At 39.1% G+C, this 16,940-nt stretch overlaps 1 protein-coding gene, 1 long non-coding RNA gene and 1 pseudogene across 3 annotated transcripts in view; 1 reads left to right on the top strand and 2 right to left on the bottom strand.

Moving 5' to 3' along the window:
• Positions 1 to 16,940, bottom strand: part of LOC137240171 (uncharacterized) — a 1,093,642-nt gene that overhangs the window by 92,624 nt on the left and 984,078 nt on the right. The gene's annotated exons all lie outside the window — the stretch shown is intronic.
• LOC137242323 (uncharacterized) lies at positions 11,394 to 14,102 on the top strand. The gene is made up of 5 exons (XR_010950188.1): positions 11,394 to 11,506; positions 11,590 to 11,629; positions 13,213 to 13,562; positions 13,617 to 13,923; positions 13,982 to 14,102. It is a non-coding gene; the product is annotated as an uncharacterized lncRNA (long non-coding RNA).
• Positions 11,634 to 12,930, bottom strand: LOC137239474 (WASH complex subunit 1-like; annotated as a pseudogene).

The raw sequence follows: 16,940 nt of genomic DNA, 5'->3' as shown, positions 1-16,940 counted from the left end.
ACCCATGCCCGCATGGCTGATCTCGTCTACTTAGCTTTTGAAAGACACGTGTGCGAGTGCAATTAATATCGATATGATTCTCCGAAAATTTAGTAATAATTAAAATCGTAAACTGCCATTGTACTAAGTATCTATTCTTAACAATATTTTTTGTATGTTTCTTTTAAGCATTAATTGAAAATTGAATTTTCTTATTTAATTTATTTATAACTATTTAATTATATAATAAAATAATTTATTATAAAAATAATTTATTACACAAATAACTTTAACCAATTATTCATTTAATTACTTGTTTTTGCAAACTTTTAATCCCGCCCGCCCTTCGATAGTGTCCGCCGTTACAGTTGGTTAGGTCTGGCTACGGGCCTGCACTGAGAGCTTTGCATGGCAAAAATACACTCGGAGCTATTGCCAAACACTGCCGAGGGGGGAACCCGCTTAGATTGTCTTCTAATTGAAAAACCTTATTTATAAAATTTTGATGTTGCTTTGCCCGGGGTGTGAACGCAGGGCATACGGTGTGGTAGGCGGAGCACGTTACCATCACACCACGGTGGCCGCCCAGTATAAGTATAAGTATATTTACCTTCACCAATATTACAAACTCAATGCGTCAAATAAGTCGAGGGCTTAAAAAGTGAACAGTGAAACCCTCCGCGGGATCGTTTATGGGACCCTTCGGGGATCATTTATGGATTGTTTTTGGGATCCGTCCGGGATCCCGTCGTGGTTATTTTGGGACTTTTTCTGGACTATGCCGGGATAATTTAGGGACCCTTCCGGGATATTTTCTGGATGGTGTTTGAAATCCCTCCGGGAGTCCGTCAGGGTCATTTCGGAACTTTTTCGGGACTATTTCGGAATCATTTAGGTACCCTTCAGGGATCACTTCTGTGTGGTTCTCTGGATCAGTCTAGAATCGTGTCGTTGTCATTTCGAGACTTTTTTGGGACTATTCCGTGGCCTTTTGGAGACCCTTCGAGGAGCATTTCTGGATGGTTTTCGGGATCCGTCCCCGATACCGTTGGGGTCATTTCATGGCTTTTTCAGTATAATTTCGGGATCATTTGTGGACCCTGTCAGGTTATCAGCTCATTTAGTAATTTTGTTTACTCTATTACAAAAATAAAATACTGTAACGAAGTTAGGGAAATCCTGGTTATTTATTCACTTCTGCTAACGTTCGAATATCCAAACTGTTGAATAAATCACTCCAATATTCAGTATTGCAAACTGGTATTTATTTAGATTACTTTGTGAGTAGTACTTCACAACCAGGTCTAACAGGCCCGCCACTGGCAATATTTTTTAACTGCGTGCAAATACCGATAGTGGCGCCCTTTGATTACATATCGTCGCTCCCATGGAAGACTAACACGTTTCAGATTTTCTGTGCTAGTTTTCTATTAGAAAAACTGAAACGTGTTAGCCTTTAAGGGGACAATATTATACTAAGTTTTGCTTTAAAAAAGATTTTTGTTTTTAATTTTGTTTATCATAGAATATAAAAGAAAAGAAATCTTAATAAATAGGTATGAAATATTTATTTTTGTTGGGGTCTTAGGGCCGTTTTCACCATCTCCGGTTAACGCTAACTGGCAGTTTATTTGATGACCGGACGATTTCTGGTAAATAAACTGCCAGTCAGAGCTAACCGGAAATGTTGAAAACGGCCTTTAATAATATTTGTTTACTAAAATGTAAAACTTAAAACAATACATACATACATGTGTATACATATCGCAAAAACTTAACTTTTCTTGCCTTTATATTTGCAAAATCTTCTATAAAATTTCTTGTATCCAAGCTGTCTAAAATTTCGTGTTCAATTGAAACTATGGCTAAATTATTAAGTCTCTGTTGGCGCATTGTTGATCTTTAATAATTTTTTATAATTTTGAAAAGGATTTTTCACCAGATGCAACTGAAACCGGCAGGGTAAGTAATATTCTTAGCGCTATTACAGTGTTCGGAAATGTTGAAATTGGGTTATTCGAAAAAAGATATTGCAATATCATTAGACAGATTTTCTGCAAAATGTATCTTTAATGCAACAATTACCTTAAAGGGATCAACACCGTCAATGTCTGAATCACCACTTGAATCATCCTTTACCTTGAGATTTAAATCTTTACAGTGTTTCATTAGCTCATCATTGGAGAAGTTAAATAAATTATCGTTAAAAAAGCCAAATACATCAGTAAATGTTTGTAACTCCTCGAATCTTTCCTTTACAGAAGTTATTGCTTTTCTAAGCTTCTAAAACAAAAACTCTACTTTATATTTGATTTTGGGTCCATGATTACTTCATCATTCTGCTCATATAGAAATTGAGTTGGTTTTTTTTTTTGAGCGAATGGTATTTACTGGTGGAAAATTTGTTTCAACAATAAGTTCTTGAGCCACTTCGGAAGCTGCATCGATTCGGCTAGATCATCGCGTGGAACTTATAGCTTTTAATTTTAAATCTGGCAAATGTTTGCAAGTTATCGACCACCTTGTTGTTGATGACGAAAAGAAAACGTAAATTTCTTGAATTATATTAAAGAAATTAATAGTTTCGTGTGTTATATTTGCTGCATCCTTCACTACCAAATTAAGGCTTTGACCCGAGCATGGGACATAAAATTCGCGATTATTGATTTGCACAATTTTTTTTTGTAGTCCATTATGTTTTCCACGCATATTAGGACCGTTATCATAACCTTGACTGCGTAGGTTTTGAATGTTGACATTTAATTGTGAAAATAAGTCCAAAACAAAATGGAATAAACCTTCCGGATAGAAACCAACGAAATTTTCACATATCTCAACATTATTGTCGTTGCGATTTGACAGAACATGCCTCAGTACAACTGTAATTTGTTCCGTGTGACTTGCATCTGGTGTGCAGTCCAATATAATGGAGAAAGATTTTGATTCTTTAACGTTGTTCAGTATATATTTTTTACAGTCGTGCCGAGCATATCAATTATTTCATTCTGAATTCGATCTTCTAAATAGTGAGTCGTACGACCTGAATCTAATTTTGAGGATTGAATTCTGTGAATAAGTTCCCGTATTACTGTATCAAAGGATGCTATCATTTCGATTGCTTTTAGAAAACTACCATTATCAGGTTCATATAATATTTTTGAAGACCCCCTGAAAAGCCAGGAACTGTCTAAATAAAAACTTGATAACAGCTATTATTCTTTCTAGCACGTCGCACCATTGTTTTTTTTTCGATTCTAATAGTCGCGGTTGCATTTGATTTACAGTAGCTTTATTTTTTAACATATTATTCAATTGTACCCACGATTTTACATTTTCACTGTGGTAAGCGCTTGTTTCATGTTTTTTCAAGGTTAATGATAAATTCTGCCAATCAGAAAAACCGCTCAAAGAAGATAAACTACTAATAGATTTACCAAATATTTTACAACAAAAACAATAGACAGAATCTTTTAAAGTGGAGTAAACAAGCCATTATCGTATATATTTTTCCATTGGCAAGATTTCTATAATAGTAATTGTCTATGAATTTTCTTCCATCGTCATTTAGAGGACACCTGTATGGACCCACGACTAACTAAAATATTTACAAAATCATTAGAAATACTGGCAGGCCACAAGCCGGGATCACCACCACAATCTAAATTGCTACAAATTACAGATGATAACGGGAAATTGCTTACAGGTTCCTCAGAAGTACTTTTTCCGGTTTCACTGTGCTCTCCTTCTGAAGAACATACATCTATTTATTCAGATACGTCTATATCTTCTTGATTTAAAGCTGCGTCTGTTAAGGCTTCGTCAACATTTTCTGGCTTATTTAAAAATTTCTTTAAGGAAGCCGCCAATTGCTCCTTCTGGTCCTATTTTTCTCGCTTTCGCTGTCGTGATTGCGCTCTAGAAAGTTTTTTCTTTTTCTGCGGCTCCTAAAATTATTTGTACCCATTAAATATTTATATTTATTTTAAATTAATCTAAGTACCTACAAAAGAAACTGTAATCAAAATAATAATACATGGGTATATAACATAACAGCATCCACCCTGCAGCGAAAAGCCAGTCCCGCATAGAGACAGTATCTCACTACAGGTTTAATGACTACATATGTATGAACTGGTGCTGATAGGATGCATAGCGGGACAGTTGGTAGCCACCGCTGTACTAAAAGCGCTAAAGTTTGAGCTATTTGTATTTAAATTGATAAATCGAAGGCTACGACTATTTTAGAGCCACCTAGGACTGAACTAGTTAAGAACGCGTTCAAACGGTTTGCAGAAGGAACCAATTGTCATTTCGTAGGACATCACAATACTAGTACTGTCTTTTAATGAGATAGTTCTGGGATGAGTTTGGGGATTCTTTTATAATTTATTATAGAATAATCTTCTATAACTTATGGAAAAGATATGGATTCTTAATCGAAAATTTATCGATTTTTTATATTGTTATTTTAAACATTCCTCATCAAACCGATAACTCGACGATTCGTAATTGTTAATAAGCCGATAATAAAAGAATATAATGTTAGTGTCAGTTGTTTCCGATGAGAATGACGAAGCTCTTCTCAAAAAGCTCAAAATTATTTGTTTTCGATAAAACCCCCGACAGAGGGGTCTAACTTAAACCCCCGGGTGAGTTCTCGACTTGGTACTCACTCCTTTTTTTATACTCAGTTGAGCTCACAGCTCATAGAGGATATTAATTTTGTTCGCGTAACTGTACATTGTAATGGCATAACCTAATCGAGATAGATAACTTCCATATATCAAAATGATCAGGGTGAAAAAAAAATCATTTAGCCATGTCCGTCCGTCGGCAAACACGAGATATCTTACTGAAATTTGGTACGTAGGTTCCTTGACACTCATTTTCGGAATCTATTTAAATTGAGCGAAATCGGACAAAAACACGCCCCCTTTTCATATACATAAAACTTTCAAAAACACCAAAAACGTGATAATGCAGTAGCTGCATTATTAACTACTATACCTAATTTCAGGAATAGGTTGATATAGCGTCCCCTAGTTCAAAATTTTGAAAATTTACAAAACGGTGAGTGGCACTGCCCATGGTATAAAAAGAAGGTAGTTCCACTCAAAATGTTTTGATGTATTTGGGAATTTTTGAAGTTTCATAATCTTCGTTGTTTCGCTAGCAACGTTGCCATACTGTTAGTGTTTAATGCGAAATTGTGGTTTTTCGGAATGGAAATTTCATCTGAGACAATAATAATATGCCTTAACACGATTTATGTGCATACATATCTATTAAGAATCCAGTAAAGCATGCAATTTTATTGAAAAATAGTGGATAACGACTCATACATTGGTTAATGACTCATATCTTTTTTGCAGCTTGACCCCTAGACAGAAAAAAAATAATACACGAAAAACCATGTTGTTCTAGCATGGCCCTATTATCATGCCTCTGCAATGGATATTTCTCAAGACATATTGAGAAAAAGTGCACCTCCCAAGTCTGCAAAATGGTTTAACAATTCCTTTTTTATTAAAACTTTTTTGGTGTTTTTATTTTCTCCCCTTTTTGCATAAACACATATCCTTTTGCAATTACGTGGATGCGTGCCGTTGCCACCTCGCAATTATTCATGGTCCATCTTCGCCGAAAATAAGAGAACCAGATATTTACAATACAGTCCACTCCACTCCTTTAGAGAACATCGAAGAAGCAGTAAAATCGTGATATAATCAAGGCGAAACTTCAGCATTAAGCCAAGAAAGAAAACAGTGGTGATAAAATCAAGAAGCACGCATTTGTTCATGCTTCAGGCAGGAATACATTATTATCAGCAATTTGCACACAACAACTCTCTTGGTGATACCAGCAAGTTCATATTGGAAACAACAACAACATCAAAAAATTAGAATCAGTACTCCGGATAATCAATATAACGAAGGTACGTGGTTTTATAAACATTCCGTGCTAGGTGGGGGTTTCCTTTTCACTTTTTAATAAAAATTTCAAAAAATAAAATTATAAATCGGTAGAAAGTGTTTCCCTTTATTAAAACCGTGCAAGTGATTTTGTTGTGAAGTGAGGTCTTATTTGTGCAGAATAGAAAAAAAGCGCTTCACGCAGTTATTTAAAGTTTGTGCATCACGCCTTGTGACTATCCGGAATAATCCCCCACCAGCGGTAAGATTTTCCGGATACAGCTCGAGGTAGCACAACACTGCTCTAAAAGGTTAACATAACCTCAACACCGCTTGGCGCACCCTTTCTACTTTCGCTTTTGCAAAATTTTCATTTTAAAAATATTCACAGAAATAAATTTTGATCTGTTAAAGTTATTTAAACACAGAAATTAATCTAATTTGCGCGCACATTCAATTAAACAAATTTTTCCACATAAAAAACACTTGGGCTTATTTACACGGACAATACGATCGCAATTTTATTTTGTTGCTGTAATACAAAGTACACTTGTTTTAAACTGCACATATTGTTGTTGTTGTTTGGGTGGCCAATTCCTTGTATAATTATTTAAAAAAAAATTGAAGAATTATTATTCTCACTTGCGGCAATACACAAATCAGTTTTTACTGATCTAATTTTGGAGATACAAAAGTTTACAGTCTTTGGTTGAATTACCAAAAAGTCCATAACGAGCGTTCATACATTTTTTATTTATTCTATTTTATTTTATTTTATTTTTTCACTAACACCACTTTTCACTAGCCATTACTTATTGGCTTACACAATTCGTTAACACAGCTGCATTAGCACTTTCTTTTAACAATTACGTGGGTGCGCGCCGTTGCCACCACGCAATTGGACTTCACCGAGAAATCTCTCTCGAATACAGTCCTTCATTCCAGTTCATTTCCACTCAATACTCTCTGCAAAGGCAATTAATTAATTAATATTTCAATAATATTAATTTAATGGATACCTATATACGCCAAGCAGAGGCAGTGGCTGAGTTTGAAAATGACTATAATGACATGTCACCTTCAGACCATGCAAAACACACCCTTTTAGTCCAAAAGGAGGAGTTGAAATCGCTATGGGAGAAGGCGAAGCAGACATACGAAGAACTCTTGAGCTCCTCAGAACTCGAGGAAAAAGAGCAGTCGGCCATTAAAAAGAAGCACACAATTACATACTTCAGCTTTCTCAAGTGCCAGGCAGCGATGGCTGAACTTTCGGAAAAACTTGAGAAAGCTAAAAAGAAAGAAAAAAAAGCTCAAGAGATAGGGAATATCGCGACCGTGTGATACGAGCGTTTTCAAAGGAGATTACCTTTCTTGGCCTTCGTTTAGAGACATGTTCACTGCTATATATATACGTAACAAAAACATCGAAGCAGTAGAAAAATTATATTATTTAAACCAAAAGACTCAAGGTGAGGCCAAAGAGATAGTTGGACGATGCCCTTTAACGAAAGACGGTTTCGAAACAGCGTGGAAAAATCTTTGTGACAGATACGAAAATAAACGTATCTTAGTAAACGCCCAATTGAAAATTCTTTTTAGTTTGAAAGCAGTTGAGAGTGAATGCGGTAGCTCTATAAAGGAACTGCAACGTGAAATAAATAATTGCATCTCGGCGCTCCAATGTCATCATATAGACATATCAAACTGGGATGCAATTATAACATATCTATGTTCCACAAAACTGCCAGAAACCACACTGGCACTCTGGGAACAAACAATTGAAAATAAAACCGAAATTTCAAAATGGGCTGATATGGATAGATTCTTATCCAATCGTTTCCAAACCCTAAAAACCGTGACTGATCTGAGAGGGGATACAGTATCCAAAACCTCAAAGCCACAATTATCTCGTTAGACAACAGATACATGTGCTAAAAAATTAGGGTCCTATCGGGCAAGTGCAAGCGTAGCCAAACCTACGTGTAAGATGTGCAAAAGTCCTGCACATCGAATTGCAAAGTGCGAAAAGTTCTTACGTTTAACGCCTACTAAACGGTTTGAAAATATTAAGAGCAGCCGTGGGTATATAAACTGCCTTTCTGCTGGCCATTCAGTAACAAAGTGCACCAGTCAAATGAACTGTGCCACATGCCATTTAAGACATCACATCGAATCAGCCAAAACCAACAAATACTTCAGACACTATCGGAGCATCTACGTCACGAGAAGCTCAAAAACGATGTCATGCTGAAAGAGAAAATGCTCCGATTAATAATGTGAACTCATGTTTTGCTAATACAAGTAAAGGGGTACTACTAGCGACAGCTCAGGTTAATATTCATTTTAATGGTGTTGACTATTCGGCGAGAGCCCTAATAGACTCGGGATCTGAATGTACATTCATTACCGAGAAACACAAGCACAGAATTAATCTGCCATGCAAACACCTACATGCCCAATTTTCGGGCATCAATAATACAATGTATGCACAAGTAAAAGAAGCGTGCAACATACAACTGCGGTCACCAACAGATCCATTAATCAAGATCAATACGATCATGCTGGTTTTACCACAATTAACTGGGAATCTTCTAACTTGCCAAATAAACGCAATAACTTGGCAAGCATTCCCTGACTTAGTACTGGCTGACAAAAGATTCTTTGTCAATGAGCCAGTCGATCTAATTCTGGGCGGAGACATATACCCCCAAATTATGTTAGGTGGCATTAGGAAGGATGTGCTAAACACATTAATAGCACAGGAAACGGTGTTCGGCTGGATTTAGACAGGCCGGACAGATGCGGTTGATACAAATAAAACCCTAGTTTCATATTTCAACGAGGTCACTTTAGACAAACAACTGGCGGCTTTCTGGGAGATAGAGGAAATTCCAAAGAAGAGGATGACCTTACTGCGAGGAGCTATACAAATCCACAACAGTTCGGAACAATGATGGCAAATACGTAGTCTCCTTACCCTTCAGGAAAGAGTTTAACTTAGGCCCCTCATTAAGAAGTGCGTGTTCTCAATTGTTCGGCCGGTGTGCGTCTAATCCTGGAGAGGTGGGCGCACCGGGGTCGATCTCAGTGGGAAGAGAAGATTCACTCAAACGAGACAAATAAGAAGCACAGGAGGATTTTCCTCGTTATAATGGGTGAACTTTATTATGTGAATAGATATATATAACCTGGTTACAATATTACCTGAATATATTCTGGAAAACAGTGGAGATCGTTGGCGGCAGATGCGTGCTGGTTGGCGGTTGAAATCAAAGAGGCCGGTTGCATAGCAAGCCACAACCGTTGACCCGCAAAATCCTCCGTTTTGGAGGGGAAAGGCACCCACACATCAACCACGACATGCATATGCATGAGTGCTGACAAAAAGCACACATACACGTACATGTACGTGCATGCACATGCATGTGGCGGCGATGGTGTGGGTGGTTACAAATTAATTCGAGTATCGAGTATCGATTTGCAGAGTTGCATTGGGGGGAGGTCGCAATCAGATGCGGAAAAGTTAGGCATCCTGCCTAAACATGCCGGCCCCCCTTGCGATCCGCAACATCGTTTTTCGCCAATGACCTCCGCTGAAACGAGAAAAAATTAATATAAGACTTACACACTAAACTTAATCTAAATGAAGACTTCGTCTGCGACGCAAAATGGGAATCCTTTTCGACTTGCTTAGCATGCCACCTGAGCTAAGATGAAAGAATTAGCGGTTATGAACAGTGAAGTGAATATTTCTTGCCATTGAATTATACATAATTCTTAAATATAGAAATTCAGAATGTAACATTTGTATTGTCGATGGCCAGTAAGGCTGGACGAAGAGGCCGAGGTCTCCGTTCCAGAGTGGCACCATTTTTTGTTATTCTTTGGTTTTTGTCGTTCCGGATGGAGAGGCCGAGGTCTCCATTCCAGATTTGCGGTTTTTTTTTGATGGTTGGACGAAGAGGCAGAGGTCTCCGTTCCAGACTCGAGGGTTTTGAGGTTTTTCTGGGCTGGACGAAGAGGCCGAGGTCTCCGTTCCAGCGTATAACGCGTCGTGTCGCTCTCAGGTCGACTGTGACATTTTATGGATGAGGTGTGGCATCTTTTGAGGTGCCAGGGCGAGTGACGGTGAGATTGGTTGGGTGAAGCGGAGGTGTTTTATTGCAAAAGCAGACATGCGTTATTTACGTTCACCTGCCATACATTTGCAGATAGGCGATGCGTTCACCGCGTTCTATCTGCACGTACCATTATGCTAAATGTAACATGCAACCCTGTCGTGTATTTATTGCTCAGCTGATAGCTGGTATGTTGAGTTTGTGGCGTGCAAATATATACATATATACCTTATGTATTTTGTCGTTGCACTAGTGCCGTAGAAAAGTTGATTTTATCTAATTTCGGGACTTTTTGATTTCGGGACTCTTTAATTTCGGGACTCGGGTTGTTTTTGTACCGAAGCCGTAATTATGACAGTTTGTGATGTTTGTTGTTGAAAACAACAAGTCCTGCCCTCCAGCCAGGGAAACAAACCGACGGCAGCAAGAAAAAAAATAAAAAATCCAAAAAAAAATTTTTTTTGTTTTTTTTGTTTGTGAATGAGAGCATAATTATTTTTAAATGGGGTTTCGTCTTTATTTTTGTGCGTAAGTATTTTGTTGAGACTGCCCGAAGCGTCAGTAACGATCCCGATTTTGTTTCTCTTGCGGGTTTTCGGTACCAGCGTGCGTCAGTTGACGCAGCACTAAAGAAAAACAGGCAAATATATATACATAAGTCGGTATAAGTATATGGGCAGTCAGTGCACGGACCTTACCGCATTGGTACATTTACTAACTTTTCTGATCCGTTTTCATTTTCTACTACTAATACTACCGAGGCCCAAAATGTACCAATATTTCAGTATTGTCGCTTTGAAAACGAATACTGCGATCATTTTTAAGTATTTAATGCCGAGCCTGCCCAACCAACATTAGGAGGTGATACTGACCAAATCAGTCAATTTTGAAAAATTTGTGAACAAATTTAAACAAGAAATACATTTTTTGATGAGATAAATGTAGTAACTGAAATCGGGTATTTTGTAGCAGTATTTTTGGTACTTTGGAATATTGTTGTTGTGATTAGATGTTTTGGTACATTTTTGTCAGTATTCCACACTCAAAACACAGGAAAAAGTGAGTCCGTATAGTCATGAGTTATGTATATACAAATGTACAAGTAGTTTTGTCTTGTTTACAAGTGTCATTTCCTTGAAATGCGCGTTATTTGTTTTACAATAAGTGATTAATTGTTTGGTACAAATATATAAATTGTAGCTATTGTTTTCTTGGTAAAAAAAATCTCCCACTACCATTACTCTTTTCATCTGTCGCTTTCCAACATTCCGTTTATAAAAAGTCCGCGCACTGGTTCAAGTATGCCATCCACATAGAAAAAAGGGAAGACAAGCAAAAAAAACAAACATCCAAACACACCCGTATATAGAGTGTAAATTCACATGAATTGAAACAAACGGGACTAAAATCGAAAGATTTTTCCCGTTGTCACATTCTTTGACTACGGTGCGTGGCTGGAGTACGGTTGGTTTTCTAGTTTGGTGATCATGAATGGTAAGAAAAATTTGAAGTTAGTAATTTGTAATTGAATATTCTTCTATTCATTAGTATTAATCAATTTTCTTTTTATGTTTCAGGTGGATGGTGTGGATATTCCGGAGATGGAGCTCAGATATCGTATCGGATTTTTATTGCCTAACCGATTGTCAACTACATCAACAGGAGCCACAGCTGTTGCATGCAAGCGGCCACCGCGTGCACCACCTGCCTTCCGTATGGCCTCCATTAGCTCGTTGCGTGAAGTATCAGTATTGGAATTTGATACGGCAATACTTGTAGATTTTACGCTTAGAATTTGTTCATTTGCTGATTTTGCCTGTGTCAATGACGGCATAAGTGGAGGTGGTGTTGGTGGTGCCGCTGGTGACGCCGCTCCTGCCACTTGTATGCTATTAGCGATTTTTGTAACAGTTGTTGGCGCTATCGACGATAATGGCAGTAGTGGGGGGGGGGGGGGGGGGGGTGGCAAATGAACAATTACCGGATCTCCGGGAAAAAAAATTTTTTTTTTTTGATATCTCAACGTCTGCCTCTTCGAGCTCAGGCAAATCGGGCAAATTTTCTATGTATAATGATGGAGCTATTTATTGTTGGTCGTTGCTTTCGAGATATATATCATCCGCTATGCCGTGCAAGTCAAGTCGTAAATCAATTTCAGGTGCTTCATGTAAACGAGGTGTATATCGTAAGCCCCCAAATGAGTCAACTTTCTGATTGCGATGCGCCACTGAGTATGGAGCTGGTTCTAGTCATTGCTTTTGTTTACCCGATTGCGCTGTTTTCACGGCGTTGGGGTGGTGATTTAAAGAATTTGCTGTCTTCCACATATCCTTTTCGGTGTGCTTGTTACCATAAACCAACTCGCCGCTATTACAATGTAGCAATGATGATACTGAACGGAGTTTAATAGGTACAGCGCCCATGCTGAAGCTTTTGTTTACTTGTGATTTATCAGCAGCCACAGTAGCGCCATGCATGGGATTATCTGAATCCTTGTAACGTACATGGAAGAATACTGACTCTTCCTGTTGTGCTAGCTTTGCAGGTGCGTCTACATTGCTATGCACTTCGTAGATTGAGTTCTGATTGTGCTGTTGCTGTGTAGGTTGTTCAACCATTGCTATGGAGTATATAAACGTGTGCGGTAGATCGCGAAAATTTGTGACGATGGAAAACGTGCTGGAGCGTAAATTTTTATTGCTTTTTTAGTGCAAACTAAACTTCGGATCTTCAACAGCGCCTTTTCAACGCGTGTGCTCAACTCTTTCACTTTAGCTTTATTGCGCTCGGTGCGATTGTCAATGCGGTCAAATACAGAATTTATTGTTTGTTGTAGACAAGCGAGCGCTATGGCCGCTTGGATAGTTGTTTCTTTCTGGCGAAGATCGGGTGGTATCACAAGCACTGTATACATTGCAATTAATTAATTTTTATTAAAATTCAACTTTTTCGTGATTAAAATTTATCAAATTAATTAATTCAGCTGAAGAGATGACATGCTTTGCTAAAAACAACAGCTGTTGTCCGGCGATAGGCATAGATGCAGGCGTTGCGGGCACATTAGTACTTGGTTATTGTAGTTATTTTAATTTTAACTTGAAAGAGGTTGCTGGTGAAGCAAATGGTCTATCGCCAACCATTTGCATTGATGTTTTTGACTGCTTAATGTTTTTTTTTGCACAATGTCATAATCCTGATAGACGCAAAGCAGCGTTAATAGCCTTAGGCTGATGTTGTGTAATGAACGATTATTATTGAACGGATACCAAATTGAAACGATACTATTGCGATTTACTAGTATCCGATACAAGTGATGCTAGTATTAAAAATATTTGCTTACGTAACATATGGATATATCTGACTGAGTCAGAAATGATAAACAATCGAAACCGAAAGATTCCTTACCAAGTTTCCTAAATAATGCCGGCGGTGAGATTATGCATAAAGTATGGGAAATTGATCTTGGGCCATATACCCGATCTCTTTCTTACATCGCAAATGGTGGCGACCTGCTCGAACGGTGTGACTTAGTCGAGCCAAAGGTACTTTGGTAGGTTGATAATTTTTATTAATGGCTTTGCTAGAATCACACTATCATTATCAGTCTAACATTGAGGAATCGGTTGTCAATTGTGTTACATAAGGTCCGAACGTGGCTTGCTATGTTGGAGAATTATCACTTAGCACCGCAAGCTGTACACCTGTATAAGGGTGGTGACTTTACGCCTAACTCCCGACGAAATTGGAAAGTACGAGGACGTCTAAGCCCGCTGATATAGGCCACGATGGTCCCGTCTTTGATGCTACGGGATATTCCTGTGCGCGGATGGATGAATTTGGACGAAATAGAACTCGGATGATCATTACGAGAGAAAATAATAGAGCCTACGATTTTACTGGTAACACATCGGGTAAGACAGAGCTTCATTTAAAATATAAATCATTTGAGTTAACTGTAATCAGTTTTAGGACTATAATTCTCCTTGCGCTAACGTGAAGATAATTTTACACGGAGCAAATTGTTATTTGCTCAAACAGATGAAGTGCGGGACGAAAAAGAAACAACCTTTGCGAACACTAAGGGTAGTACTAACACAAATAACCAACTACCGAAGAATGTGTGCTGGAAGATATTTGAACTTCGAAGACTATAATAAAAAGAGAGTGAGTAAGAATTTGAATTTCTATTTCGATATGCATTTTATATAGCGGGTTTCTTCATAGATAAATGCTGTTAAAGTCAATATGTCTACATACATAGATAAATGCGAATGCATACAATCGTTTGGTTTAATGCATCATTAACAGCATGAATTATTAAAACCATGTTTTTTTTTTATGCGACAGTAGTCGTGCTTGTGGTGGGTGGCACTACATTGAACGTCCACTATATTATTCTTCTGCTACGCTTTGTTTTAGTTGTTCAGCAGATTCAGACGGACTAGTTGCGTCTCAATAAAAGAGTTCACACATGTTGTAGCTGTCTATGAGATTAATGTTGGATGTGACATTTCCCTTGGCCAGCGTCTCATTGTTTAATACGGCACTGATTTGACTATCCCAATGGATTGCTTCTTCTGCACAAGCGTCAATTGGTTCACCATTGATACTAGTAACAATAAGACTGTTTTCATTGCCATTTTCCACATCTCCTTCAATAAATGTTTTAATATCTGATCCATTACCATCTCCGCCGTTCGTTATAACCTTTATATCTTCCTCACAATGTGTTTTAGTTCTTTTGTAGTTTTTTCCAGCCCCTTTCGCATCCATTTCCATGATTTTCTCTTGTAGTTCTCGGTTATAAGATTAAAGGACGAACCGTTTCGAGGGCTTCATGCTTATTTTGACACAATTTGTAAACAATCATCAAGGTCTTCTAAGCTTGAAGTCTGTTTGAGAAAGCTCTTTATGAAACTCACATTACGGTTACTTTGTTTGTTGAGGTATAAACGCTTAGACTGTGTACTATAACCTACCAAAAAAATTTTTTGGAAATGAATGATTAACGTTTTGACAAATTTAATGGCGTGAAGGCATGTCACCTAACATCTCTAAAACCAACGCAATGCCATCGAAATAATGTGTATTTGAAACAGTGGTGTACATCGTCTAATTCGCTGGATGTGCGGTGCTACGGAGGTCACTATTATTATTCCGTACAACATCCGTAGCGAAACAAAACGCTTCGGGGTAGCACCACGTTAGGCTAACTTAAAGTAGGCTCCCAATCCACTGTCTTCCAGCGCTAAACTCCGCGTGGATGGCTTGAAACCAGTATTCTTGTGTTTCAGGGAGCGTAGCTCCTGTTGAGACTTGAGATTTTGCTAAATTCGGTTAGCCTCGTGCCTATGGCCGAGTGCGTAGGTATTCTGTGGCAGATAGAGAATCTGCGGTAGGGCTGTTCTAGTATCCTCGTTATGGGATAACGAGTGAATGGGGATGGTGTCCTCGGTCAGGGGAGCGAGTCGATTGTGGGATATTTTCTGGTATCTTCGCTCTGGGTGAGCGGGTGAATTTGGGTTTGACTGTAAAAAAAGGAAAATTAAGTGTTTTGTGGCAGATGGGGGATCTGCATTAGGGTTGTTGGTTGGCCTCGTTCTGGGTGAACGAGAGCTGGGCTTAAATTTTTCGAAAGTAGGATATGGAGGGACGGAGGGATTGTTAGGAGGAGTTCTTAGCCTTCTCGCAATCCGTCTCTTCCGTTGGAAGAAGGATCAGTTTGACCAAAGGTCGTCTGACTTGACCCTTCTCCGTTTTGAGGTCGACTACACGTACTCGGTCATCTTCGCCGGGGTGTACGTTGACAACTCGACCTAACCTCCATTCGTTGGGAGATAAGTTGTCCTCTTTGAGGACAGCCAGATCTCCCACTTTTATATTCTGTCTGGGATGCTTCCACTTCACTCTTTTTTGAAGTTCGTATAGATATTCGGTTTTCCATCGCTTGCAGAAAGTGTGATGGAGGACTTTGAGTTTCTGCCACCGATTGATCATCGAGGCAGGGCTCTCACTAGCATCCGGCTCTGGCGGAGCCATTAGATGGCTGCCAGTGAGGAAATGACCTGGAGTAAGCGGCTCAAGGTCCGTTGGGTCATTGGATGCCGGGCTGAGCGGCCGCGAGTTCAGGCATGCCTCGATGCGGCACAAGAGTGTATGGAATTCCTCGAATGTGAATTTGTGTGGTGAGGCTATCTTTTTGAAATGGCTTTTGAAGCTTTTCACTCCAGCCTCCCACAGCCCTCCCATATGGGGAGCGCCAGCAGGGATGAAATGCCAAGTGAGTGATTGGTGGCTGTACTTCGAGACAGCATTGTCTCGGGCTTGTGAAATGAAAGTTTTGAATTCCGATCGTAGGGATCGTGAAGCTCCGACAAAGTTTGTACCGTTGTCGGAGTAGACGTTTTTGGGACATCCGCGTCTAGATATAAACCGGGCAAAAGCCGCCAGAAATGATGGGGTGCTGAGGTCAGTAGTGGCCTCCAGATGAATCGCTCGTGTGGAAAAACACACGAAAAGGCAGACATAGCCTTTGGATAGTCGACACCCTCTGCCGCGGTAACTTTTAATGTCGAAGGGTCCGGCGAAGTCGACTCCAGTATTCGTAAATGCACGGCTGAATGTCGTGCGTTCACGAGGGAGAATACCCATCAGTTGGGTCTGAGCACGCTTTCGGTGTATCGTGCAAACTTTGCAATTATGAATGGTTGCCCTAATCATGGTTTTGATGTTAGGTATCCAGTATTGGGTGCGTATCAGACGCAACATGAGTTGATTTTCCCCATGCAGACTTTGTTGATGAAACATTAGGACTGTAAGACGGGATAACCTGCAGTTGTATGGGAGGAGGATTGGGTGGCGTTCATTAAAAGCTAAGTCCTTTGACGCCCCGAGTCGCCCTCCTACCCGAATGATGCCATGTTGGTCT

Source organism: Eurosta solidaginis, chromosome 2 (genome assembly GCF_040869045.1).
Source record: "Eurosta solidaginis isolate ZX-2024a chromosome 2, ASM4086904v1, whole genome shotgun sequence".
Classification (NCBI taxonomy): Eukaryota; Metazoa; Arthropoda; class Insecta; order Diptera; family Tephritidae; genus Eurosta; species Eurosta solidaginis.
Note: the sequence above shows the minus strand (reverse complement) of the source record. Positions and strands in the feature narration are given on the sequence as shown.